The 26,561-nt window shown below is 41.6% G+C and overlaps 1 protein-coding gene and 1 long non-coding RNA gene across 2 annotated transcripts in view; one reads left to right on the forward strand and one right to left on the reverse strand.

Annotated features, from left to right (window-relative positions):
- The window catches only part of LOC308586825, a 63,222-nt gene extending 58,678 nt beyond the window's left edge, over positions 1-4,544 (reverse strand). The window contains exons 1-3 of the long non-coding RNA XR_014008072.1: positions 4,418-4,544; positions 3,670-3,737; positions 1,921-2,029 (exon numbers count right to left, since the gene is read on the reverse strand). This is a non-coding gene — a long non-coding RNA (uncharacterized lncRNA). The remainder of the gene's footprint in view (positions 1-1,920; positions 2,030-3,669; positions 3,738-4,417) is intronic.
- Positions 4,545-4,742: 198 nt separating this feature from the next.
- PDE4B (phosphodiesterase 4B) overlaps positions 4,743-26,561 on the forward strand; it is a 257,231-nt gene continuing 235,412 nt past the window's right edge. The window contains exon 1 of the mRNA XM_081193750.1: positions 4,743-4,865. The gene's annotated coding sequence lies outside the window, so the exon portion shown is untranslated. The remainder of the gene's footprint in view (positions 4,866-26,561) is intronic.

A 26,561-nucleotide genomic window follows, 5' to 3' on the forward strand; every position in this document is an offset into this window, starting at 1 on the left:
AATTCTGAGATTAGAGAGCCCATTACTTAAACAAAAAAAAATCATCCCTAATGCCTATTTACCAATATATAAGCACATTTCCCCCATAAACAACACTAATTGACACTAACCCAAATGAGCACAAAATGCTCTCTGTAGCATGACTTCCTGGATTGTAATGATGATTCAAGCTTGTTTGTTTATTCACTAATGTGCATAATCTGAAAATCCACAGCAGGGTTCCTAATTAATATGGGAGAATTAGCAAGAGTCTGCTTTGTAGCTTCCAATTAAACTTCTGCAGAGGCAGAAGAGGTGTTTTGTGCCCTGATGACAAGTTGCTTCTGTGGCATTGCTATCACCCTACCTGCTTTGTGTTTTTTTTTAATCTACGGCAGTTCACATCAACATAATTGCTTCAGTCTTCATCAGAATATTTCATGTCATATTAATTATGCATTTATTTATTTTTTAATGAACGCAGGACCTGCTACTTTAATTATTTTTCAAGCATCACTGTCCTGGCCTGCCCACCATCTTCATTCTCCAATACTGAGCAGCACTTTATTGTTGAGCATGCCCAGCCACCCAACCCTGGGTGTAAATATTTTTTAAAAAATAAATAAGAGAGAGACCTCTTCCCACTGCCAGCTGCTAAGCAGAGTGGGAGCAAAGTCACCAGTGTTGCAGTGGAGAAAGTAGCAGCAGGAACACAGCAGGGGGGCAGAGGACACTTGGACCAGGGCTCCCTCAGACTTGGTAGCATCATCTGTCCTTTTCAGAGTGGTGTAGCCTGAGCAAACATAGGATATGATGGATGTTCCATCAGTGTGCAGAAAGGATGGTAGCTTTTTGCTCTTGCTGGCAAGTGATTGCTCTGAGAGTATCCACAGGAGCGATGTTTTAAAATAATTTCCCAAATAACATTTTATTCTCCTTATTCAGGATACTAGCAGCCTCAAACCCAGCGTTACTCAGAATTCTAAGGTGGGAAAAATCAGTGCATTTTTAAAAAAATCAGTGGTTAAAGTCGGTGCAGTTTTTAAGTTTCAGTCCACCACCTTAATTCAAAATGGTGTCCAATTGTATCAAAACATAGATGAAACCCTGTTTCTTGACTTTAGGAATTGTTATGCATGGTTTCATTATGATATCTTAAGAGCTGCTGAAATGCAGAGCAAAAAAATAACAGCTTTCAAAAATTAATAGGAGATTCTGAGATCCCTCTTCATGCTAGCAATTAAGGACTTCTTTCTTATACAGGCGGCAACCATTTTGCACAGGGGTTCCATTCCTGATCCCTGTGTGTTTCAGCGATGCATAATAATAATAATAATAATAATAATAATAATAATAATAATTTATTATTTATACACCACCCATCTGGCTGGGCTTCCCCAGCCACTCTGGGCAGCTTCCAACAAAATATTAAAATATCGTAATACATCAAACATTAAAAGCGTCCCTAAACAGGGCTGCCTTCAGATGTCTTTTAAAAGTCTGGTAGTTGTTGTTCTCTTTGACATCTGGTGGAAGGGTGTACATAAGCCTTCCCTGTTCAGCCCCGGCCCTGTTTTCGGGCAACTTCTGCATCAGCAACAAGTGCGTGACTGTGCATCAATTTTGGACGCACATAGAATGGTTGCTATTGGACTACTATTGGAAGTTAAATTTGACTTGTGTGGGATTGGTTTGATGAGTATGAGAGGGTATATTAACTACAATTTATCTCTTCAGTCTCCCATGTGCGTAAGTTAAAGAGGGTTTTAAAATCTCATCCTTGGCAGCAAAATAGAAGCTTTGGGAATTAGGCTGCAAAACCTGCCTTTTGAGCAAGTCCAGCTAACGAAGTAAGCTGGCTTTCCCCTTCTTACCTCACTTAACAAAAAAACAAAAACAAAAAACAACTTGTAAAGTAAGTTTAAAATATGATTTACTTACTCAGTAGTCTTGCATTGGTTCATAGCAAAGGCAGCAGTAAAAACTATACAGGCAAAATACTTTTATTTGGAGCCTGGAGCTGGAGCAAGCAGAGACATGTCTGCTTTCACTGTTGGTTGAAGAAGAGAGCAAAGAGAGAGAGGGCAACAAGAAGGAGAAGGGTTTGTATCTCTTGCTTCTTCCTGCCATATAAATATGCTTAAAGTGGCTTACAGCAGAAATGCAAATCAATACATCATTACAATATCAAATATAAGTAAATCAATAAATAACTCAAGTTAAATAAATAACACTTAAAATCATCATAAAACAAACTGTCCTTCAGTTAAAACATATCAATTAATAACAAATATAATGATCATCCTAATGTAATCTCATGACAACAATAATATATCTAACAGCCACTGCATGGCAGTACTATACCAAATTGTACAAAAATTAACAAATTTTCATAGGGGCTAAAAGAACTGTGCTCATAGTTCCTTGAAGCTTGATCATACATTGTAAAATAAATAGCAATTAATACTACTGTGCTATAAGGTGCATAAGAACTTAAAGTGGCAAAAAATTTCATAGCATGTTTCACAGCAGTTTGATTGTATAAACTCCTAAAAACAACACCTCTTCATCAATCCTTGCTGGGAGGCACTCTTCTGTCAACAACAAACAGATGGCTTTGATCACCTTTGCTTAGGATTCTCACCACAGTTTCCCATTAAAGAGATCAGATAATCCCCAATCCACAGCTCAGATAGAGAATTCTATATTTGTAATTATTCCTCTATATTCCATGGACAAGGCCCTTTAGGATTTTTTTCTGTGAATATCACTTGAAAGTTGCAATCATATTGTCTTTCAGTGAAGTAGGTCCTTGTAGAATCTCATGCCTTGCTTCACTGACATCATGGCAGGCTCAGTCCACAGACCTCGCAACATCTTTTGCCACAGTGGTTTAACAAGCAATCCCTCTTCCCAGGGAATCCTGGGAATTATAACTCTCTGAGGGGACTAGGGGTGTCCAAACAACCCTCAGCACCCCTAACAAACAACAGTTCCTAGGAAGCCATGACTATTTAAAGTGGTATGGTACTGCTTTAAATGTACACTGTGGCTGGATTCTGAGACAATGGATGAGGAAGCTGACAAGCAGTTCCATCACCCAGATTTGTTGTAAGTCTGGAAGCTGGCTGAAGGTGGACTGAGGTTGGTGGGGCAGTACCCTGTTTCCCCCACTGAACCAGCCTTTATCAATGCTTACCCACCACTGTTGCTATCAGTGGCTACCAACTCTTGCTCCCACAGGCAGTGCTGCAGCCACAGAACTGCCAGTGATTCACCCACTCACCCTGAATGGGCTTACTTGATGGCACCAGCACTTTTGCGATGAGTGTCAAGGGCTCACTCAGCTCCAGTCTGCACCAGCCATGTTTTGGGTGATATAACATGGCATACCCTGGCCTCCACCCTCAAAACACTATAAGGTCATCCCGTCCAGGATAGGCTGAGTAACTGGCAACTGCAGCACTACTAAGGAGCAGAACTGGTGGTAGGTAGTGCCTGATGGAGGCCCAGGTCAGCATGTGTGGTGGCCACCAGTGGCCCTATGCAGAGGGCCTGCTCAAGCCTTGCCAGTTGTGCAAACAGCCCCTCTTCCTCCCTTGTGGAAATGGTTTATAAAAGTAGCATTCTTGGAGGAGTGGAAGGAGATTGGACCTATCAGTTTTATGGTCAAATGCAGCTTTGCCTTACCTCTTTTATTGCTAGCTGGAATACATGTTCATTCAGTTTATGTCTCATATCAGTATAAACCCTGGGAACTGTAGTCACACAAAGGGACAAAGAATATCCAGTTAAGAATTGTTGCATACTGTACAAAACTGCGGGGCTTTTGGGGTGAGATAAGGAAATCAATCTGGTTTCAAACCTTTAGTACATATGTGCATGCAAAACAATTTCTGTGTGGCAAGAAACGACTGTGCAAATGTGTGCTATGCAAAATACTGTACTATGTAAAGCAAATACAGGCTATTCCAGGTTTGGGCAAACAGAGAAACTTCCTCTCTTTCACAAGACCACCTCCTTGTAGGAAACTGCAGGTGGAAATGGGTAATGTTCAAATAATGACGGTGTGCAAATTTTATGAGAAAAACACAGGAGTGTCATGTGCCGTGAAGTATCAGTTTGGGCAAATATGGACACAGAGAAGCACTTCTTATCTGAGAAACTTCTAAACAGCTTGTAAGGACTGAAGTATTGAAGTCTGACAAAGCGGCGCAGACTACATTGCGATATATAACATCCCGTGTAGGCCCCATTTTATGACTTCCCTTGCCTGACGGCTAGTATGCCCCTTGCTCATTAAAGAAGGGGTGGAGGATCATTTGTGCCCCCACGGATCTCTGAAGCTAATCTTTCAGTCTCCTGCCCGAGATTTAATATTTCTTTCCCCCACCCCTTCCTCCCAAAGCAACGCGAGCTCTCTGCCGTCCCCACTGACCAGGGCGCAACTGGTGTTTGCGTGCTTGGAGAGGGTCTGTCAGCGCCTGGAGCTGCCTGGCTGAGCAGAGCAGCCTCGACAAGTGGTGTCCCGCCCTCTCCCCTCCTTCACACACACACCAACTGTGTTACGTTGCCGTTCAGCGCGCTGCTTTGGGCAGCCTGGCAGAGCTCTAAGGCAGCCTTAGGTGCCGCTGTTGCCGCTGCTGCTCACGAAGAGGCGCCGCCGAGGAGAGACCGAGGCTGCTGCTGCTGCTGGGCGCTGCTGGGGGAGCATCAGGTGGAGGAGCAACAACGAGCGCTAGTCGGGAGGCGCAGAAAAGAAAGCGCCTTGTCGCCTCTCCGGCGGAAGCAGCGAGGGAGCCTCGTTTCAGGGCGCGCGGGGCGGGCAGGCGGAGAGGGAGCGCGCGCCGCCGCCGCCGCCTCCGCTAGGAAGGATAGCGGCAAAGGTAAGGTACTCCCGGGCGGGGAGGGGGGGAGGCGAGTAGCCAGGGGACGCCGAGGTGGTGCAGCAACGTTTTCGGCCCCTCAGCCCTTACCAAAAAAACCCCGCGGGAACTGGCGTGGGTTGTTTACCTAGGCGGTGCGGGGAGGTGGGCAGCACACTCGCTTTCCCGTCAGAGGGGTACCAAAAGATGACCTGGGTGGCGGTGGGGAGACGGGCGGAGGAGGCATTTAGGGTTTTTTTAAATATAAAAATATTATTAAAATTAGTTTAAACCACCCAAAAGGGACACCAAAATGCCTCCCCGCCTGCCTACCGACGGTGTTCTGGCTTCTGGAACGTGCTGCACATATGCAAGGCTCTCTGGCTCGCGCTGGCAAGGACAAACTCCTGGCGCCTTTTCGCCGCCAGAGCACCCACAGGAAGAACAGCGCCGGTGAACTTATGGGTGCCAAGGTGCCTGTCGAGGAGACTTCTCGGGGGCGACAGGTTAAGACTAGCCTGCCTGTTCCCTGCGCCAACAGCGGAGGCGAAGCACCCGGCGGTTGGAGGTTGGGGGGCGGGCGGGTGATCCTCTGAACTTGCACCAAACAATCTCTGGAACAAAAACTCTGCCCAAACCGTGAAGTGAGTGTGTGGTATCATAACGGAGGGTTAACTGTTCAGTGGAAAGCAGGGCAATTTGCACTGTTTTGCTTATAGCTGCGCTGTGATTATTTCCTTGCTTTTCTTTTTGACCTACTTTCTGGGGGGTGGCTGGGTGGGGGGATGGATAAATGGGTTGCAGAACTGTGGGAGATATTTGAACGGTTGTGACAACACTAGTTCATGCCTTCTACTTACTGTTGTATCCCTTAGTCTGCTTTTGATCTTTAATTTGATGCATCAAGGAATATTGGTTTTACCTTAGCATACTCGTTCACCAGTGATATACATACATGGTGGATGTGTTCAGGTTACACTCACATCTCTTTGGCCATAATATTTACACATTATACAGTAGATCTAATTAGGACTGCATCATTTCTGAATTTTACTGCTGCATTTATATAAGATTGAGACATGTGAAAAAATGGGTATCCTCACTAATAAGCAAAGTGTGCGTGCGCACGCTTCATCCATTTTTTTCCTTTTGAAAAGTAATTTCAGTTATTAATCCTTAAGTTCTCAGCTCTTTCTAACCTGTTGCTATCACATTCATAAGATTTGTAATGGAATGGCAGGACACTGGCCCACACATTTTGTTATTTTTGCCTTCTATCATATATTATGTTTAGAAAAACAAAATGTATCAGTCTAAGTTTATCTCTGTTCAGTGTTTTCTCTTGTAATAACAATAATTGTGTGGTCCATTTTCTTTCCTTTATTTTACATCTTTTTATATAAGTTAATGTTTTTCTTTTATGTAGTGTGATGTGGAGGGACTTGTGGGTATAGGAAGACCTTGAGAACTGTCCCTCCATTTTTGATTTACATATTGTTTGGAGGACATATTTGTGTTTTTAGGTGGTTAGTTCATAGTGAGGGTAACAGGTGACATGGAATTGATGGAGCATTGTATGTATTTCCTGAACAAGAAAAAGAGAACAATCAATTCAGTTGCTGTGCAGAGACACTCATGGAGGGTCCAATAAAGTAACTTCCTTGAAGATTAAGCATAAGATTTACAGAAAAAGCTAGAGAATGCTGAATTAGAAGGTTGTATTATTTCACGTTCATTGTCAGCAGCTGTATATATTTCAAGGTGTCATTATCTACATGGAAGAAGAAAATCCTTTTACTGGAACTATACTATTTAGGAGCCAATATACCTAATATGTTGGTTGGGTAACAGTGGGTTTTTAAACCATATGCAGTATTAAGAAATCTTTTTTTTAAAAAATATATTTTCTATTTTCCAAGATTTTTTAAAAAATAACAACAATTTCCCATTCATCTTAACACCAAATTCATCTTGTTTGACTTCCCGCCACCCCCACCCCCCGGTTTCCATTTTTTTTCCATTTCTTCCCCTTGCATATTTACAATACTTTTCCAATTAACTTCCGCTTCTTCATAAAATATCAAATTAGTTCATAAAATATCAAATTAGTTCATAAGGGCTACACCAATCCTGCTAATGTTTTGACATATTTACAGTGGTCTTTAACATAGTCTATAATTTTTTCCCAATCTCTCTCGAATTTATTCGTCTTGGTTTCTGATCTTCACACTAAGTTTTTCATTTCAGCATAGTCCATCATCTTAATTATCCATTCTTCCTTCGTTGGTACACCCTCCTCTTTCCACTTTTGGGCAAATAGCATTCTAGCAGCCATTGTAGCATACAGAAATAGTCTCTTTACATTCTTTGGTATTTCTTCCCCCGTTATTCCAAGCAAAAAGTCTTCTGGTTTTTTATGAAAAGTTTTCTTAAACATCTTTTTTAATTCATTATATATCATTTCCCAGAAGTCTTTTGCCTTTTTACAGGTCCACCACATATGCAAAAACATATCTTCATTATCTTCACATTTCCAACATATTTTAGAGGATTTTTTTTACATTTTCGCAATCTTTACTGGGGTCACATATCTAAAGAAATCAGTACTGTACTTTATATTTAAATAATGATGTTAGATTTGGTTATACATGCAACTGAAAACAAAAAACAAAAATTTTCTCCCTTCTTCTTTCATTTTGTTACCTGCAAGATTTGTGTTATGTATATTTAGTTTGAAAGGGTAGTTAAGTATGTAGAAGCAGAAAATTACCCATTACATCTTAAGGCCAAAGTACATTAATAACAGTACTTTGCTATTTACTCCAACTCCTGCAAACACACTCAAGAGTTGCGTCCAACAAAGGAAAGATAAACACAACCATCAGATAAAGTTAAAAATATTGCAAATTAAAAGTTATTGCAGGCCAAAACTTTTTTATCTGATGCTATATACTAATATTTTCTTGATCAACTTTGTGCATTATATATCTGCATTACAGACCAGATACTGGGGACCAAGGTAATAATTCGAAGAATGCAAAGGAGAGAAACAGTTCTTAGGGAGATCATGTTTTAGAACAAAACAAAACACCATATACACTTGCCAGTGTTGTTCTTTAAATTAAGGCTATAGAATGTTAGGATGCTCTGACTTAAGGAGTTATGTCTTGCTTCTAGTGTGACCAGTGGGGTGTCATGACTGGATGATCTCTCAATTGGAAATATTTCTAAGTCTGAAAGGTAGTATCTACGTTTCAAATGCTTTTCTATCAGTTATTCAAGTTCTTTTGTTGTGATGGGTGACCTGCCATTTCTGAAATGGGTGCAAAATTATGTAGTCTTTCCAACGCATTGCGTGTGGCAGTGACATCTGCCTTCTACAACATACAACGTTCTCTTGAATTTCTTGCCAGTCATTCTGCTTTTTGAAAGCAACAATTTCTTCAAGATGAGCACAGGTATTTCAATGACTGGATTCACAGTGATATGACCCTGGGTTGATGGCAGACATTTGGAGACTTGTGGAATGAAAGAAGGCTTTCTGTTAGCTTTTTCAAGGTATTGTGAAGTGGCTGGCAAGGGGTTTACTTAGGAGATAGTAGATTAAAAGTATGCCACCCAAGTCTTAGGGTGCCCCTTCTTAGTATCTTCTTCATCTTAACAGTAGATGGATTGTTTGGATAGACAGATGCTTTATGGCTTTTATGGATAATGGCATATTCCTGAATACCTTCTTTTTAATATTTGTGAGCACTTGATTTGTTTTCGGATGGCAGGAATCCCAGTTTCAGCAGATATGAATATCAGTGTATAGCTATCTTGTTTTGTTTGGTAAGGAGAACCCTGATGAAAGACATGTGTGCATTTTTCAGTACAGTGGTACCTTGGTTTACAACCATAATCCGTTCCGGAGGTCCGGTTGTAAACCAAAACAGGTTGTAACCCAAGGCTCGCTTTCGCCAATGGGGCAAAACCACAATTGGTTGTAATCAAAAAAAAAAAAAAAAAAAAAGGAACACTTCCGGGTTTGACGTGGTTGTAATCCAAAACAGTTGTAATCCAAAGCGGTTGCATTCCAAGGTACCGCTGTAGTGCTATTGCATAAAAAATTGATTCCTGGATAAGCAGAACTGATACAGTTCCTGAATTGTCACACACTTTCCATGCCACTGGTCCGTACTGCAAATATATACTTAGTGTATCATCTTCGTTGGCAAGTTCCTTAAAGATGGCTTGTTCCAGTTTGCCCATGGATAATATGGCGTTAAAAAGGAGCCAAGTGGGTAGCATAGGTGGACCTTGTATGTCTAAGTGCTGTTTATCATTGAAAGTGAAGTTGTTGCTAAAGTGGTGACCCTTTAGGAGGTTAATTGGAAGGTCTTCTGTTTAGAAAATCTTAAATGATTTTAATTCATCTCCATTTCATCAACCACTTTATAAAGATTTTATTGTTAGCTTCACTCTGCTTGGAAGCTATTCAGCATAGTTGTTTTTATGATAATCTACACAGCTAATAAAGTACACAAATGCGTTTGTTTTTTTTAATTTTAGCCAGATAATCTTAGGGTGAGCTCAGGTACATGTTTTTCATCCCTTGATTATTTGTATAATGTTAAACAGCCATTTCAGGTCAAAGACCATGGATTGAAGTTTCATATTTGCTGATGTTACCTCAAACACAATACAGTACTCTTTCAATGAGACCATTCACATATTCACCTAACACACACTGAGTGATGATGAGTGATATATATTAGTCCTCAGTGAGGAAAAAAAGCTATGATGGCTGTAGGTTGTCCTCTTCAAGAATATATTCGGTAAAATAAAACTTGTGCCTAAAAATGGTAGCAGTGTGGCACACTGCTGCAAGAATTGGTTAACTGGATGAAAATATTGTGGAAAAGTCGTTTTCACTTGAAGATGATCTGAATTCTCAGGGTATATTGATTAGTACATTTTGTTATTAAGGATTATTCACTATACTGTAATCTAAAAAGCCCTTTACTTTTATTACCAGGGCTTTGAAGCAAACTCATATGAGGTTTTGGTGGGGTTTTTTTTACAAAGGGGAAAAATTAATTCTGTTTTCCTCCTGATTTCTCCTTAGAAACTCCTTAGAAACTTGCGACTGAAAATCAAGCTGTTTTCTGATGTCAGGGGTACAAATTTTTGCAGGCAAATGGAGGCAAACATGGCACTGAAATGAAACAGGGTGCATTTATGCCCTTTTAAATTCCAGCCTAAGATTACAACCCACTTTTACTTACCTGTCAATTACAGCCCAGTTAATGTAATGTTTATGAATGTGTATGCTTAGGGTTCAGGTAAAAGGCTGCATGGGAAGCTGCAATTAGCTGCAGTGTATAATGCAGTCAGAACACCTAATTCTAAATGTCTTTACCTGAAAGAAATCCTCAGTGGAACATAGTATTATGTGTGTGTCCTCAAGGCTTCAACTTAGGAATTAATTCAGTCCTTTGTATACCTTTTTACCTTTATTACACAGTCTTCTACCCATCTATCCCTCAGAATGCATATGTGGGAAGCACTCATTGATAGCATCCTCAAGTCACCATCTCCCTGCATGTGAAAAAGTTGTTGCTGGCATCCATGTGTCTCGAGAGACAATGGAATGTGCCTCTGGGGGTGAGGTCAAGCCACCGCATTAGCATCACTGAAATTACCTCCCCAGGGTGCAAACCTGGGAAGTGTGTATGGAGATCCTGGGCTGCCCAGATGACCTTCCTCTCGGCCTTGCAGATATGGTCCAAAGGAAAGCAGAACAATACTTTGGTACCAGCTGGGTTGCATGAGTTGCTGAAAGGAGGCGTACAAGGTGCCATCCAACTCTCTTAGGGACTCTACTCTGGATTTGTGTAGGGTTTACTTCTTAGCCTTTTCTTTTCCTGTGGATATCCCGCAAGGCAGCAGAGGTTTAGGATCAGAATTTTTCCCCTCCTAGATGGATTATCTTTCTAGGTTGATGAGCCCCATCTGCCCCTCACTTCCCTCTACAGCACCTGCAGAAACCACCTTTTTGGCCATTGGGCCCACTATTGGTCTCATCCCTCCATTCACCAGAGCCTGTCTTCACATGCAGGGGGAAGTCCCTAACAAACCAAGGGGTTGAGACCTATCCGCTATCCTCACCTGGTCAGTTGAAGCCGTTTCCCGGAATGTGACCACTGTCACATGCTGACAGCTTCTTGGGGCCACAGGTGAGAGCTGAGTGCAGGGTGGGGACTGAAGGTGGGCAAACTACACCAGAAGGAGCATGGTGTGTCCCCCACCAGAGGTACTAACCCTCACTTAACATCTGAGCGAAAAAGGCTCTGAGTTATGAAATCTCATGTATATTTAGGAAAAGAACTCTTAGTACCTATGCAACTGTTCTAAATCTGGCAATAGTCATGATGTGTAGGAGGGAGTGATATCATCCCACCATAGGCTGATTGCCACCATATTTAGAACATCTGCATAAGGCTGCTGCTTCCCCCCTGCCACTTCCTTTTTTTGCTGTTAGACTGTCAGCACTGTTGCCCATTGTCTATCTAATATTTGAAAAGTGTGCTTTGATTTTCATTCCAGCTTTTGCCATTAGTACCCTAGCATTTATACATCCTGTAACGTTTTAGCATTATAAATGTAGTTCTGAAGTGGAATCAGTTCAGATGGGGTACAAGGCCAGCCCAAGGCATTTGGGTGCTTCAGCCACATTTCCATGTGCTGATCAGACTGGTAGCTGAATCTCACTTCTACAGTTGCAGTGGAACAGTGTTGAACCTAGGGTTGAACACTAGCCATGAAACAACACTTGAGGACAGGAGGCTAGTTTATTGGTCAAAAGGCAGGTTGTGTGGCATACACAGCTCTGTCTTCCAGTCTGTCACTGCCACTCTCTGCCCCCTGCATCTGCTACCTGAGATCAGTGGCTAAGCTGCATGCTCCGCTACCGGGGTCGGAGAGCATGTGGGGGTGTGGCTGGCGCCCCCACAGGAGTGTGAAGCACATCTTGGGGGGCGTGTAGACCACCCACAAGGACGCTGCCCGCAGGGGCATGGTGCGTGTTCTGGGGGCGTGATGTGCCGACTGTTCTGGGGGGCATGATGTGCCGACTGTGGGGGCATGGTGACTAGGTGTGTGTGTGCCGACTGTGGGGGCATGGTGACCAGGTGTGTGTGTGTGTGGCGGCTGTCGGGGGAGGGGGGCGCCGTGATGGCACCCTACCAGAATAGTGGTGCCAGGGGCGGTCCGCTCCCTCCGCACCCCCGTTCCTCTGCCAGTGCCTGAGAGGGCTGCTTCACTCTGTCTAATGATAGGGACAGCCCTGGGTATTGTTGAACAGTTCGTTTTTCCAAGTTCCACCACTACTGTGTCCCTGTACATGTCTGTAGTACAGCCTAAAGCTGCAGTGTTGGGCTGCTATAGATCAGTTCATATATTGTGTGCTATAATTGGTGTTCAGTTCTGTGTTGAAGGACCTCCCAAATGCTTTCTAGCTTCTGTTTTGCATTTAAAGCTTGAAATGAAATTGTTTCTTATTTGCACAAACAAAATTAATGAGGCCCTTTTCTTTGACGCCATCAGATATGTGTGTTTTCAGGAGACTGTGTGTCTCTTTGAAGACAAGACAATTTGACATGAGGTAAGCCATGCTACTTTTCTGGCTATAATACTGCAAACATCCGAATTAATTAGATATATCTCACAATTTGGATCCTATAGGTTGATGTAAGAAAATGAGCAAAAAAAAAATCACTTTTCATGCAGTATAGACATGGACTTTTAGAGGCATAGAGCATTTTCCAGAAGCAATTCAGTTAACTTGATTCATACTGGAATGGATATTTTGATTTTGAAATTGGTCCTTTGCAGATAATGAGCCAGGGGTAGCCAACAGGCCTGTTTTTGGACTCCAACTTGTGTCAGCTGCAGCCAATGGTAAAGGATAAAAGGAGTTGTAGTCTAGCACCATCTGAAGCGCATCATGTTGTCTTTTTAATTAACAATACCGTCCATAGAAAGACTAAGAACTGTTAGAAAACACAGGAGAGAGATGGATTCACATATTCGTTTGCCTGTGTTGCAAATTATTACATGGTGATAAATACAGGCAAATATGGCACCAAATGGGAGTGGATTTACAGTCTATCCAGATCTTTCACTGCTGTTAAGCAAATCTCTGATTCTGCTGCAGTAGCTGAAGTGACTTCCTTTCATAAGCAAGTTACGAAAACTACACAAGACAATGAAAGTAAGTTTCAAATAATGCACACTGGGGCAAAATAATAATTAAAAAATCCTGACGTTACAAATCACTGATGGCACCTGAACTGATGGTGACTTACCTGGAAAGAGATCTTGGGTTGTTGGTGGAAAACTCAATGAAAATGTTGACCCAGCATACAACAGCTATGAAAAACTCAAATTCCATGCTGGGAATCATTAAGAAAGGCACAGAAAGGAAAAACTCACAATATTGTACTTGTCAATGCCTTTATCTGTGGTGCAGTCACACGTGGGATATTGCACACCATTCTGGCCTTCTTATCTCAAACAGAATATTGTTGAGATCAAGAAGATGCAGAAAAGAACAGCCAACGTGATCATTGGGCTGTAGCAACTCCCTTATGAGGAAACATCCCAACTTTGGGGACTTTATAGTTCGATGTCATGCCCCTGCTGGAGGAATCCTCTTTGCAGAGTGACCTGAAGCTCCTAAAGACAAACATCATAGAGAAGCTGCCCATATCAAGGGACTTCAGAGATCTGGCAGGATCTGGCGCTCTTAGGGAACATGGCAGCCGAATCTTCTCCTCAAGGTACAGCCCCATTACAGTATCGGAGGTGGAAGCTGAGTGGACATGTGAGTCCTAGGGAGTGCAGGTTCCTGAAGGTGAAAGCTCAGTCAACCACTGGATGTTGGAGTGCCCACTTAAGGAACAAGGACTCCTCAGAAGAAAACGAGATACTCATGAGTAAGGCAGTCCTGGTGAGCTGACCAAATCCTCAGGTGACTCCGATGTCCTGCAGCTGTGCTCTGGGTGGGACCCTGAAGGCTCAGGCTTAAGAGCCTTAGGATTCAAGCACAGAATGTGAGAATTGCATGTGTGCAGCCCTGACAAGTCATTGGACTCCCTGTGTTTGGGCCCCCATTTCTTGTGCTGTCTCTGCGCTTTTGACTACCTTTGAAGTTGGTTCTGGTACAGTTGACACTCAGCTGCTTTTCCTGTGCAGCAGGGCATGTAAGAAAAAGTGAGTAACAGGGTCATGATAGATGTGCACAGAATTATTCATGGCAAAGTGAACTTTGACAGGAGGAGGTATTTGTCTAGACTAGAAATTGTTCAATGAAGCTGAATGCTAGAAGATTCAGGGCACACTTCTCCACACAGTACATAGTTAAACTGTGGACTTTAAAGGGGATTTGAAGATTTCATGAAGAATAAAACTATCAATGACTTTGTTACGATGGCTATGTATTGCCACCAGAATAAGAGGCCACATGCCTTTGAATACCAGAAGAACAGCAGCAGAGGACTATTGCTCTTCCCTGCCTATGGGCTTCTCGTAGGCATCTAGGAAATGGGAAGTTGGGATTATATAGGCTTTTGGTCTAATTCAGCAGGACTCTTTTATGTTTCTTGTAACAAACCCTATAAACAAGGAGGCAACGTCCTGTTTTATACCCCCATCCCTGAAAATGCATGCACATAGAAACAAGGCTGAGGAAAAGTTGGGTAAGTCAGTTGCTTTCAGTGTTTTCGCATGGTCCTTTACTATCTAAATGTTCACTGCGGAACACACACAAGCACAGAGGAAGATGGTGATCAATAGTATTACTGCATATACAGTTAATGTATCCCATGACAGCAGAAAAGAAAATTATCTCCCCCTCATGTCAATTGAAAAGTGGAACAAGAAGGTGAAGACACATTTCTTGGTGTCTTAATAAGTGATTACATAGTAGTCCCTTTTCTCCAGACATGAAATACATGCCTGTCTGAGGTTTGACCTGTAGTAGGTTTGGGTCCCTCTCTGGGGGGGGGGGGAATCTGCGCATAAATTGTCTTCAGCCTTAATGAGCAGTAGAACCATGCTCTTTTGTATTGCAGTCATTTTAGTAATGAGAAAAGTTGTGTGGAAACAGATCCTTTATTATATCTGCTGAATTGGTAATATACTTTGTAAGGTTAAAGTTTAAGTATACAAAGGAGATGTCTCAAAAAGAACATCACAACATTTCCAAGTTTGTTTCCAAGCTGATTTAAAACAAAAGTGATTAAATGAACTGTTAGGACTATATGGAGAAGGGAGAGGGAAAGGATCTGGTATAATAATATACAGGAATTTGAAAAGAACTGTTATCATTTAGGATAGCAAAATGTGTCTTTTTTTTAAAAAAAGAAGAAACTACTAAAATCAGCTACTGAGAAAAATGCTGGTAGAAATAATAAGTGAAATTGTGAAATGGCATGTTTGTCTTTGATATGTGTGCATCTATAAGCAGTGTCCCACAGGAATGGGTTGGGTGGTGAAATGAATGGATTTAAAACAGGCCACAACATTGTTGAATAAGCTACAGCTTGTGAAACCCAGTTAAAAACTTATTTTAAAACATTGCAATAACTAAATATTGCCGGAAGAGCCCTTATTGCCTATGTCCCTGAGGCTTGCCATGACTGCCTTGCCATTTGACCCCAGAGGCCATCTTACTTCTGAGCTGTTCCAGATTAAGCTGTCTTGCTTTTTGGTCAAGGAAGGGGGACCAGCTGGTCCACCTGTCACAGTACTTGTGCACCTGCCAGAGACAGGGCTTCTTTTGCTTGGCTTCCGCCCCCCATCTCCAAACCAGAACTCAAAACACAGCAAGAACCCCAACATAGATCCCACAACAACTCAATATAAACAATGAAAGAGGACATGATATCAAATGATATTTGAGGGAAATGTCTCATCCCTAGTCAGATGGATTTGAAAGAAAGAAGGAAAGGTGAATTTCATCACACCAGTAAAGTGGTTGTACCTATGTAAGTTCTTATTGTTGTTTGGTCACCCATCACCACTAAGAAACTGCATTGGCAATTTCAGTATTTGATTTAAGTGAAGCTCTCTTCTTGGCCGTAGGATATCTTGCCTACGTCCCTGGCATACTCCCCATTGCCATGATCCTTGCCATGATCTCAAGACAAAGTCAAAGCTTCAGTATCTCAGTCATGCCCAATCACTTTTGAGAAGCAGTAAATCAATTGAGACTGAACCCAAGTCATTATTTCCCAAATTAATCACCAGTTACATAAGCAGGGGCTCAGGACTTCAACGTGCCCATCAACTCAGGGGACAATGAAGCCATAGCATCTCTCAGGTTTTAAACCATTTGATATGAGTCATTCTGCTAAGGTTCCAAGATGTCAGTGTGCAGCAGTATGCCTCGCTATCCAGTACAAGAAGCAGCTATACTCAATGACCCACATCTTTTGGGGGAAGAAAGCTGCAAAAGAAGAGAGAAAGAAAAACCCAAGTTTAGCAGCCAAAGCTACCTGCATTCCTAGCTTCCCAAGCCTGTCCAATATAGGACCAATATGTCCTTGAATGCCATCGCTACTAAATCCTATTGATGCAGCCATCATGACTGCCCTTACCCAAAAAGAACAGAAAACATTACCACCACCACCAGCCTAGGAACAACCAAATAGCAATCACTATAATTGCATAGAAAAGTCATAGAAAAAGTTAACTCTTCCGCACTTCTTTTACCACTGAACATCTGAACTTGCTAGTTTTCCTTAAGATGGTAGATAGCAGCTGGGAGTGGTGATTTTTTTTTTTAAAGAATGTGACAATAAGGGAAAGGATTATAAATTTGTCTCCCGGTGCCATGGTGCCAATCCAGGCTGAACTTTTCAGAAGGCTATTTGCTAAAACTGAAAGAGACGATCTATTGTTGCATTTAATCATTGTTGCGTTTAATTTGACCCTGTACTGATGCGGGGGGTGTCTTTCCAGTTGAAATATAGTTAATCGTTAGGCAGTTGATTAGTTTGGTCTGAATGCATTATGGATGTGCTTTATTGCTGTTTCGTCAGCATGGAAATCTCACATCTGAAAATGCATGGCATGTTACAAAAGAAACTGGAAGCAGCAGCATCCGTTCTTAACTGGATAACAATTTGCAAAGCACTTGTCAAGAATATGACAGACTGTACTGATAAAGAGCTATACGTGATGGCCATGTTTCTAAGGGTCCCTATAAATAGCAAAGAGCTGTGGGATATGAAAAGTATAAGTGGCGAAGCTATCCATTTCTGAACAAAATGTTTTAAGAGGCAATCTAACAAAGCAACTATGTAAAATGACACATAAACCAAGCACAGGGTGCAATGTAACAAAGACAGGTGAAGTAATTTTGCCAGTTGAGGCAGAAAATTCCACAAGTCTCTCCCTGCTTCAATCCTTGGCAATAAAAATACAACATTAAATTAAATACTATAACAGCTGACTGCTCTTTCTTGATACTCAAAATCAGCTGCATTACTCTGCCTTATTTATTTTTAAAGCATTTCTAAACTGCCTACATTTTTAAAAAAATCTCTTTTAAGTGGTATGCACTATGTACCATAGTACTATGTACTATAAAACAAAACAAAAATGCAATTTGAAACAATATTAGACATCTATAAAAAACAAGTAAAACAGAGATTTGGGGGATTCAGGGACATAGATTGGGGTCCAATCATACGGCTCAGGGATAACTTGGACAAAAAGATCAGCTTTTAGAAGATGGTTGCTGCTTCACATGGCAGAGGGAGGGACAATGGACAAATGCCTGGTTTGGAGTCATTGGCCTACGATATTCTGTAGGATGTGATGCCATGATCGAAATGATCTTACAGGCCTATAGGGAGGCTGGCGTTCTTTTAGTTCTGATAGTAGGGCTAGTCTTCTAAGATAATCCAAATCAGTAAAGTGTTTCTATAACACTTACTGTTAGATAATCCTTTAATCCTTAGGATGTCAACATGGCAAAAAGGCACAATTTGGGACACACACACCCCTCCGGCAAAGCCTCTGAGCATCCCCCCCCAATTCATTGTACCGTTAGGTGAGATGTAGTGAGGGTGGTTAGCTACCCCCCCCAAAAAAAAAATACTACAGAATTGAATGAGGAAGCTGAAAGAACAATATTTTCTCTCACAACTTTATGTGCTTTTCAAGGCTCAGATGGGCAACCTGAGCGGTTGAACAGAAAGTTGAAGGAAAGGGGAGCGATCTTGGGGGATGGGGAAGGAGAAAATGGGAAGAGAGAAAGTAAGGAGCTACAGAGTCAGACGAGAGTGAGTGAAAGGAGACAGCTCACCATCGGCCATCAAGGTACAGGTCACATCTGTCGCCAGTGACAGAAATAATGGCTCTTGTGCTTTTTCAGCACTGCCATTGTGCAAAAACATGGATCTAAGGCACAGATCCTTAGGGACCTTGGTGGTGGTGGTGGCGGTTGTTAAAGAGATCCCTGCAAAACCACCATCAAATCATAGGCCACCTGGATATGCTCTGTGATTTGTTGGTGGTTTCACTGACATCCTATGTAAAAAACCCGTGAAGATCCGTAAGGATCCATGCCTAGAAAAATGTGATTTTTTTACTGCACACTCTACCAAGTGAATATTAATTTGATAGCTTTTTTTTTAAGACCCTGTAAAATTGTGCAAATTAAAGAGAATCAGTTTAAATCCTACTGGATCCATCTTTGAGGCAGTGTCTATACTTGCACACTCAGATGGTTTCTGCCTGAGGGAGAAGTGACTGGGGGTTTCCACAACACCCTCTCAAAATTCCAAATGTGCTGATTGACCCAAATAGGTTGGTGACCCCTGCAGTTTATCCTATAGCTATATGAACATAATTATTTGTGTTTTGTTAACCATGTGAACTGCCTTTGGAACCACTCCTATTCAGTTTGCATAACCGGAATATTTAAATTGTACTCTGCACAGTCTATGCTGGATTTGTTATTGAAAGCATCACTCAAAGTCTCTCTGCATTTTCTCTCTCTTGTGGCTGTGAATGGCTCAATGGAAATGTCTCATGGCAGTTCTATATTTAAGAAAGTCTTTTAGATCATAGATGTATGCTCACTTCTTTATAGACAACAGCATTTTCTCGTAAAATAAAAAGAAGGCAACAACCAATTCACAATAAACAGCAATCTAAATTCAACAGAGTAAAAACAATGCTTTATGGCTCAGTGAATACTTAAGTTATATTTTTCCTGCTTATGTCTATAGGAAAACAAATGTGCAACTATGTAAATGCCTGATTTTTAAAGTACGGCAAATAAAAAGCTTTTTAGATGCCATAGTGTAAGGATTTCATCCCCTTTATAGCAGGGATGGGGAACCTATGCCTTTATGGTGTTGGACCTTCCATAGCCTGAGAAAGCATAGTCAATGGTCAGGGATGATGAGAGTTGTAGTCAGGAGGGGTTTCCCACCCCTGCTTTATCTTTTCCTTGAGTTATAACTGATCCGTGGAGCATAATACTATACTGGTTAAAAACTTCGTATTGCAGTGCACACGCTGAGAAGGGAAGACATCCTGCCAGGACTGAGAATCTGCCTCTTTATCTATGGCCTAGCTAATACTTCACGGATTGCATGGCTTCTTCCCTGCCGTCTGTCTCGCCATGTTACCTTTTCGTTTCCATAGCTATTGAGCTGCTGAGTGAGCCATAGTGTTACAGCACTGTTAGGTCTGGCATTGCATGCGCTGAAACAGGGGCACTGTATGGTTAGGCTGAGTTGTCAAACAGTAGGAGTATATTATCTAAGTTCATGGCAATTTATGTGAGTATCAGCTTGCAGCCATTAGAACTCTAAATGTGCTTGAAAGGCTGTGAGACTGTATTCTACAGAGGTTCCAAGAAAACAATATGTGAGTTTGAAATTGAATGAATGACTAAAGACACCCCACAGAGAAATAATGCATTATGTTGATAGAAACCTGGATGTTTCAACTTTAAACCAACCTGGTTTACTAACCTAGTGGTTCCAAAGTATTAAAAACTTTGTTGGATCAATCCCGCCTCCTTGGAGCTTCTGAATATTTGCCTGCCATCAGGGAGGCCAGGCTAGGGCTAGTTCTTGAAGTAATTCTCAATGGCCTGAAATAATTGTTGTAGCAACCCCATCCCTCCCTCCCTGGACCTACTTAAAAAAGGCCTGTGTACCCTGACAGAAGGCAAAAGTGAGGCTGTGTCTGGCTAGGAACCTACCACCATCCATTCCTGGTGGTTAAAATGCCATGTTCAAGTAGATGTTATTACCAGATCAACATGAAACTGAAAAGTAGAAGGAGGGTCCTGTACGCATCTGTCCCCGATGCTTGTCAACATTTTTATCAAAGCAGATAAGCTGATGTTTGCTTCATTAAATATATTAATATCATGCTAATAATCAGGCTACATTGGACCAGGAGAAAAGTCTTCATAGATACAGATTCCAATTTTGTGAGAAGTATTATCCATATAGTACTTCCATCCTATGTGAATTAAGTTTCTCTTGGTTCTGATCATTTCCCCCTTTAAACTTGTGTATTTATTCTCTTTTCATATGGTCCATCTGCATTGGGATGAGATGTGCAGCCCATTTCTGAATGGGGCTACCCTTCAATTGAAAGGTCAGGCTTATAGTGTATGGGTGCCTTTTCATTTGTTGCTACTTTTTGGAAGATCAGCAGATGGTAGTGACTACCTTTTAACATTCTATGCCCTTCCTGGAGAAGTCAGACGTGTCATGCTCTAGTCATCTCAGTTGGTAGAGCATGAGACTCGTAATCTCAGGGTTGTGGGTTCTAGCCCCACGTTGGACAAATGCAGGGGGTTGGACTAGATGACCCTTGTGGTCCCTTCCAACTCTACAAGTCTATGAGTTTGTGATTCTACCTCCAGACTCAACTACTGTAACACACTGTATGCGAGGCTGCCCTTGAATAAGCGTCTGGGCACTGGTACCATGCTACTGACATAACTAATTGGGGCATATCAGTACAATCATATTCAGTTTAGTTGGGTCACCTGTTTGTCTCTAGTATCAATTTAAGGTACTGGTTTTAATCTTAATATTGGAGACCTTGTTCCAGGTGAGAAGCAGGGCATTTTCAGTTATGGTACCAACTTTGTGGAATACCCTCCTCAGAAAGGCCTATGCCTACAGTATATGATCACTAAACTGTTTCAGACATTGGGCCAAATCCCAACTCTTTCAGAAAGTCTCTGAGTTAAATTTAAAACTGTTTGATTGTTGTTGTTGTTTCAGTTCTCTTGGGTTGTTTGCTTGGATTATTATACAGTGGTACCTCAGGTTAAGTACTTAATTCATTCCGGAGGTCCGTTCTTAACCTGAAACTGTTCTTAACCTGAAGCACCACTTTAGCTAATGGGGCCTCCTGCTGCCGCCGCGCCGCTGGAGCATGATTTCTGTTCTTATCCTGAAGCAAAGTTCTTAACCTGAAGCACTATTTCTGGGTTAGCGGAGTCTGTAACCTGAAGCGTATGTAACCTGAAGCATATGTAACCTGAGGTACCACTGTATATTGTTATTAATTTATGCTGTTTTTTAATTGCTGCTGTAGCTCTTGCTTTTCCTGTTTTTCTTGTATATATTGTTTCCTTGTTGATTTATGTCTTTCATTGTCCCAGTGATTCTGTAGCGTTAGCCATTTTGGGTTGCCTTTTGACAAGATAAGGCAGGAATTATTTTTTTTGAAAAAAATAGTAAAGTGGCTAGGCTATTTGGAAGGACATGGATATTTTAATGAAGCACAAATTGATCACACGTCTTCAATGACTTGCTGTTGTATTAGGATAATTGTAACCTAACAAAAAAATTTAATCCAGTACTTTGAAAACAATAATACAGATGTGCTTGCTTCTTTTGCAATAGGTTGCAGTTTTTAATATAATTCTTAAAATTACTGAAAATGCAATACATGTTGGAGGATGCTTGGTCTAAAGAATAAAGTGTTAAGGCAATGTGATTATGGGAGTTGAATAAGGAGGTAAAACACATGATATTTACTGCTGATGTTGAGATAAGAGGTGATGTGAAAGAGATACAAGCAAGGATAAAATTCCTAACTTTTCAGGAACAAATTCTCTGGCAAACTGCAGAATTGGCTTCATTAGATATTTTGAAATGGAAATGGTTAAGAAACCATCTAAAATTATTTGGTCTAGCAGATCCTACCTCCTTTCTAGTACATTTAGTTTTTTCCTGTCCATTTTTTATTAAGTGTAGCTTATTAAGTCCAAATCCAGACAAACCGTGGATAAGCTTAAGTATGATTTCGGGAAATGAGTCAGGCTTGAAAACCACTATTTTATGTTGCCTTGTTTCCTTAAACCAGGGATGAGAAACTTCCTTACCTTGACAGTTTTGTTGATCTCTAATTATCATCAGCGGTAGCCATCATGGCCAGTGATCATGGGAGTTGTAGTCCAACACCATCTGGAGGGTCACAGGCTTTCTCATCCCTGCCTTATACCAGAGTTAACCACAGTTAATTTAAAATGGAAGGAAAAGTCTCTGGTTTTCTCCTAGTGGCTGTGCCAAGGGAGATGCTACATGTTCAAAGGCAGAAACTAAAGACCTATCTCTGCTCATCTGCACCTGGTACAAATCTAGACAAGCTTGTTTTACATTCAGTTTGGAATGCAAAAGAGTTACTTTAAAATTCTTATGAAAGTGACGAGGCTGATTGCATAAGGCACAGTGTGGTTAAGGTTTTCATAAGCTATCTAGCCTTGCTCACAAAATTGTGCCTTAATCCTCCCTGCCTATGTTCCTCAACTGTGCTTTCCAGAGCAGGGAATGGTGATGGCTATGCAATATTATCACAGAGAATGTGGAGAATGTTCATTATGAAAAATCTTACAATAGTTTATGACGGTGCATCATTTATGAGCCACTTTTCACATTTGAACCTTTATCAGTAGAGACTAGTATGCTAACATGTTGCTCCTGGTAGAAAACAGACAGATTTATTGTAGTCACACACAGCAAAAATCCGCCTACAGGAATATGTGCATGAGTGTGCAACATGCGTTAAAGGCCACATAGAGATTTCATTGAACATCTATTACTCATGCAAAATGAAATTCTTTTTTGAATGTGACTAATCTGTACTGCAGATGACAAGCAAAATTGAGGGAGATGCTAAATGTCCAAAAATGAAAAGATTGCTTTATTTTATTGCTGGTGAGAAAACATGGCTTTGGGGCATGAAGAGAAATTACTCACTTAAAAACAAAACCCAACATCTCACTGAGTGGACCGTTTGCACAACACCCCAGTTGTACACTTTTCTCTAATATAGTAGGTCCACAACTTATGTGGGGATTACGTTCTGGGGATCATAAAAAGGTAAAACCAAAATTGTGTACAATCAAAACCCATTGGGTTCAATGATGGATGGGATTCCCAAAGTCATTTCCCCTGGAACCCTGCCCCCTTTTTAATATCTTTGTCGCATTGCAAAAGCTACATTAAATGCACACTAATTGCAGGCTTACTGTTCTAATAATCCAGATTTCCCTAACCTTCTGCCCTCCAGGTGTTTTGAATTACCATCATCCCGCAGGAAGTACAGCTGGTCCAATACATTTGGTGAGCACCAGGTTGGGTTGGGCTGTTATAATGTATTGGCTTACAAATCATGGTTATCTCACTTTCTCAATGGTAATTTACATATAATTTAAAATGCTTTAAGCATAGCATGGGCTCCTGCTGTGCAGAATATATATCTTTTACACTTTTAACATGTTCTTCCTCCAAAGAGTGGTTATATATGCTCCCTAGTCAGTTGATCATCATCCATGCAGCTTTCAGGACCAGAGATGCTTCGTCTCATCCCTAGAAAAGTGTTGGCTGCCTTCAGACCATTTCTTGGAAACAAACTATAAGCAATTTGACATTTTCCCAGGATAAAAATTGATACTGTGTTTCATGAACTATATGAACAGCAGAAGTAGTCAATAACATTTAAAAGAGTGTATCACTTTGAAGGTCAATATGCAGAACACTTAATTTGTGTGTTTCAGGTTTGCGTGGACAGGCGGAGTCCCCAGATCCCAAGCGGTCCCCCCCCCGTCATGTGTAATAACGACTCAAGACAACGTGCTATGGGATTAAATCGGCCACAACTTTATTAAATTTCAAATGTGGGTAGACCTTGGCTCAGGCATTGGGCGTTCTCCCTCCCCAGTCCCCAGCCGGGGACCTAGGGAGCTTCAGGGTTATCCAGTGGGGGGGGGGATGGGCCGGCTCTGGAGAACATATGTTCAAGCAGAGATAGCCACCCCTGTTTTGCTGCCGCCGCAGAGGAGAGCAATGACGACCTTTCGGCGTACAGTCAAAGCCTCCCTTCAGAAACCCCTTTAACGGGGAACCCTGGTATCGCCGCCGCAAAGAGGAAGATGGACTAAAGGATTCCACCCAAGGCCTGATACCGCCAAAGTTGTGACGTTTTGCTACGGGAAAGGCGAAACCTGCCAATGCAGGGAAATTCCTTTCCGGCCCTTTAACAGCGACCTTATCGTAGCAGCGCCCGCATACCTGTGAAGAAAAGTTAACCTGCAAAACCTATGAATAAAAGTTAACCTGCAAAGGAAGACATTAACTGAGGGTGGGTAGGGTGGGAGAAGCTCTGGAGCCAAGTGAGGATTCCCAGGTAAGATCCTCTCTCTATTGTGTGGGCAGGTTATCCCTCCCCCTACCTGGCCTGGTCTCCTTGGCAACGCTTCCCCCAGGTGGGATTGGACAACTGACTGAGGTAGGCGGGGACCTCCAGGTATCCCACCTGAGGGAAGGCAAAGCCAAGCCTATGCTGATGGGGCCGCTCCAGATCCAGGGCTGCGCACGTCCACGCAAAGGGCGCCCCCCGTTTTAAGCGGGGAGCGGTCATTGTGTCTATAAGTAAGCAGAACTGCTACTTTTCTTGGAATGCTTCTGGCAGGAATACCTGGGCCAGCTTCTTTTGATGTGTGATTCCTTAATGAGTCCTACTGTGACTTATGGATTATTTAGCTGACACTGTTGCCTCACTGTAGGGTGCTGTGCATCTAAAGGTTTTTAATTCACCATAACAGAAATAATACGTAGTTTTCAATAAGCTAACCTTTAAAATCCAGCAGTTTAAAGGAAATTGTTGTTCTGTTTGAGAAACAAAAGGTCTTGAGTTGCTGTGTTTGTGTTGCAGCTATAATATAAGTTACTTTTAGATGTACTTTTCTTGTTTAAATGTATAACTGTGTTCTGCAATATTTTTTAACAATTGCCTTGAAAGACTTCCAGAGGATATACAACCAAGGAATATCCCCAGTTCACACCAGTATCTCCAAACATTTAAACATTTAAAATTAAAAAGCGGCTTCTATATCTCAAAGCATTTTTTGTTTTGTTTTGTTCCTAAGGACAGCTTAGTATGGCTGTCATTCAGCTCTGATTAAATTCTAAGTATTTTCCATACCATCTGGTCCATTGCTGTGATGTGACTAATGCATCTGATTTAACACAGGCTCTTAACAAAAGCAGTTTAGGAATATCCTAAACTGCCTCCATTATATCCGCATTGTGCTGTCCGGCAGAGTTTTTCGAGGTAGTGTGGATCCTTTTATAGTTTGGCCCCAAGACTTATAAAGCCTTAACATCTCAGGACCTCAAGGACTGTATTTACCCTTATGAACCAACCCAGACCCTGCAATCATCACCTGAGGCCCTTCTTTGTGTGCCTCCTATGGGAGAGGTCCAGGGTGTGGCGAACAGGCCTTTTCTGTGGTGGCTCCCTATTTGTGTAATGCTCTCCCCAGGAAGACTCACCTGGTGCCTTTATTGCATATCTTTAGGAGTCAGGCAAAACCATTTCTCTAAAACCAAGCCTTGGGCCATTTAAACATTCTAGGGCCTTTTAAATGTGTTTTGTTTTATTATGTATTATGTAGTCTCATTTTGTATTTTTATGTTGTGAACTGCCCTGTAATCTTTGGACAAATGGCATTATGCAAATTTAATAAACAGTAGAAATAATAAATATCCCTTGGCTCATTTTAATGAGGATTAACAATAGGGAAAGGTATCCCAAACCTGAGTCGAGTGGTACATAGCCATTTAGGTGCAGGAGGGGGGGAGGCATAAGAGGAAGCACATTTATACTCACGTCTGGTTTCACTCTTTCTGTTCTGAGTAGCTTTACATTTTCACTGTGCTTTAGAGAATGGGATATAAATGCAGGTTTTTGATGATACAATACCAACCGATGTGATTTATTGTCTGAAAGGATTTTAATAAGAGTCTTTCATGATGTTACATTGAAAGTTCCTAGAATCCCAGTAGGAATGGCTTACCTGGTCTGAATTGTATAGCACACGTGGCAGTCTTTATCCTGCCCTGCTATTCACATAACTTCGTGGGGGGAGATCAGAGAATTCTTTATTTCTCCTCCCACTCCCAGAGTTTAAGAAGCAAATAGATTGGCAATGCAAGTTTGTCATATTTAATGCTGGTCCCTTTCTGAAGTATTTCGTGTGTTGGCTTGTGCATGATAGTTTCTGGATAGCATTTCTTTGCATCTGAAATATTAATTGAAGATTCTGTACTGAGCTGCAATAGCTAGCTTTCTTGAGCAGCGTTTCATTCCTTGCAGTTTGAAAAACAAGATAACATT

Source organism: Podarcis bocagei (genome assembly GCF_964188305.1).
Source record: "Podarcis bocagei genome assembly, chromosome: 5".
Classification (NCBI taxonomy): domain Eukaryota; kingdom Metazoa; phylum Chordata; class Lepidosauria; order Squamata; family Lacertidae; genus Podarcis; species Podarcis bocagei.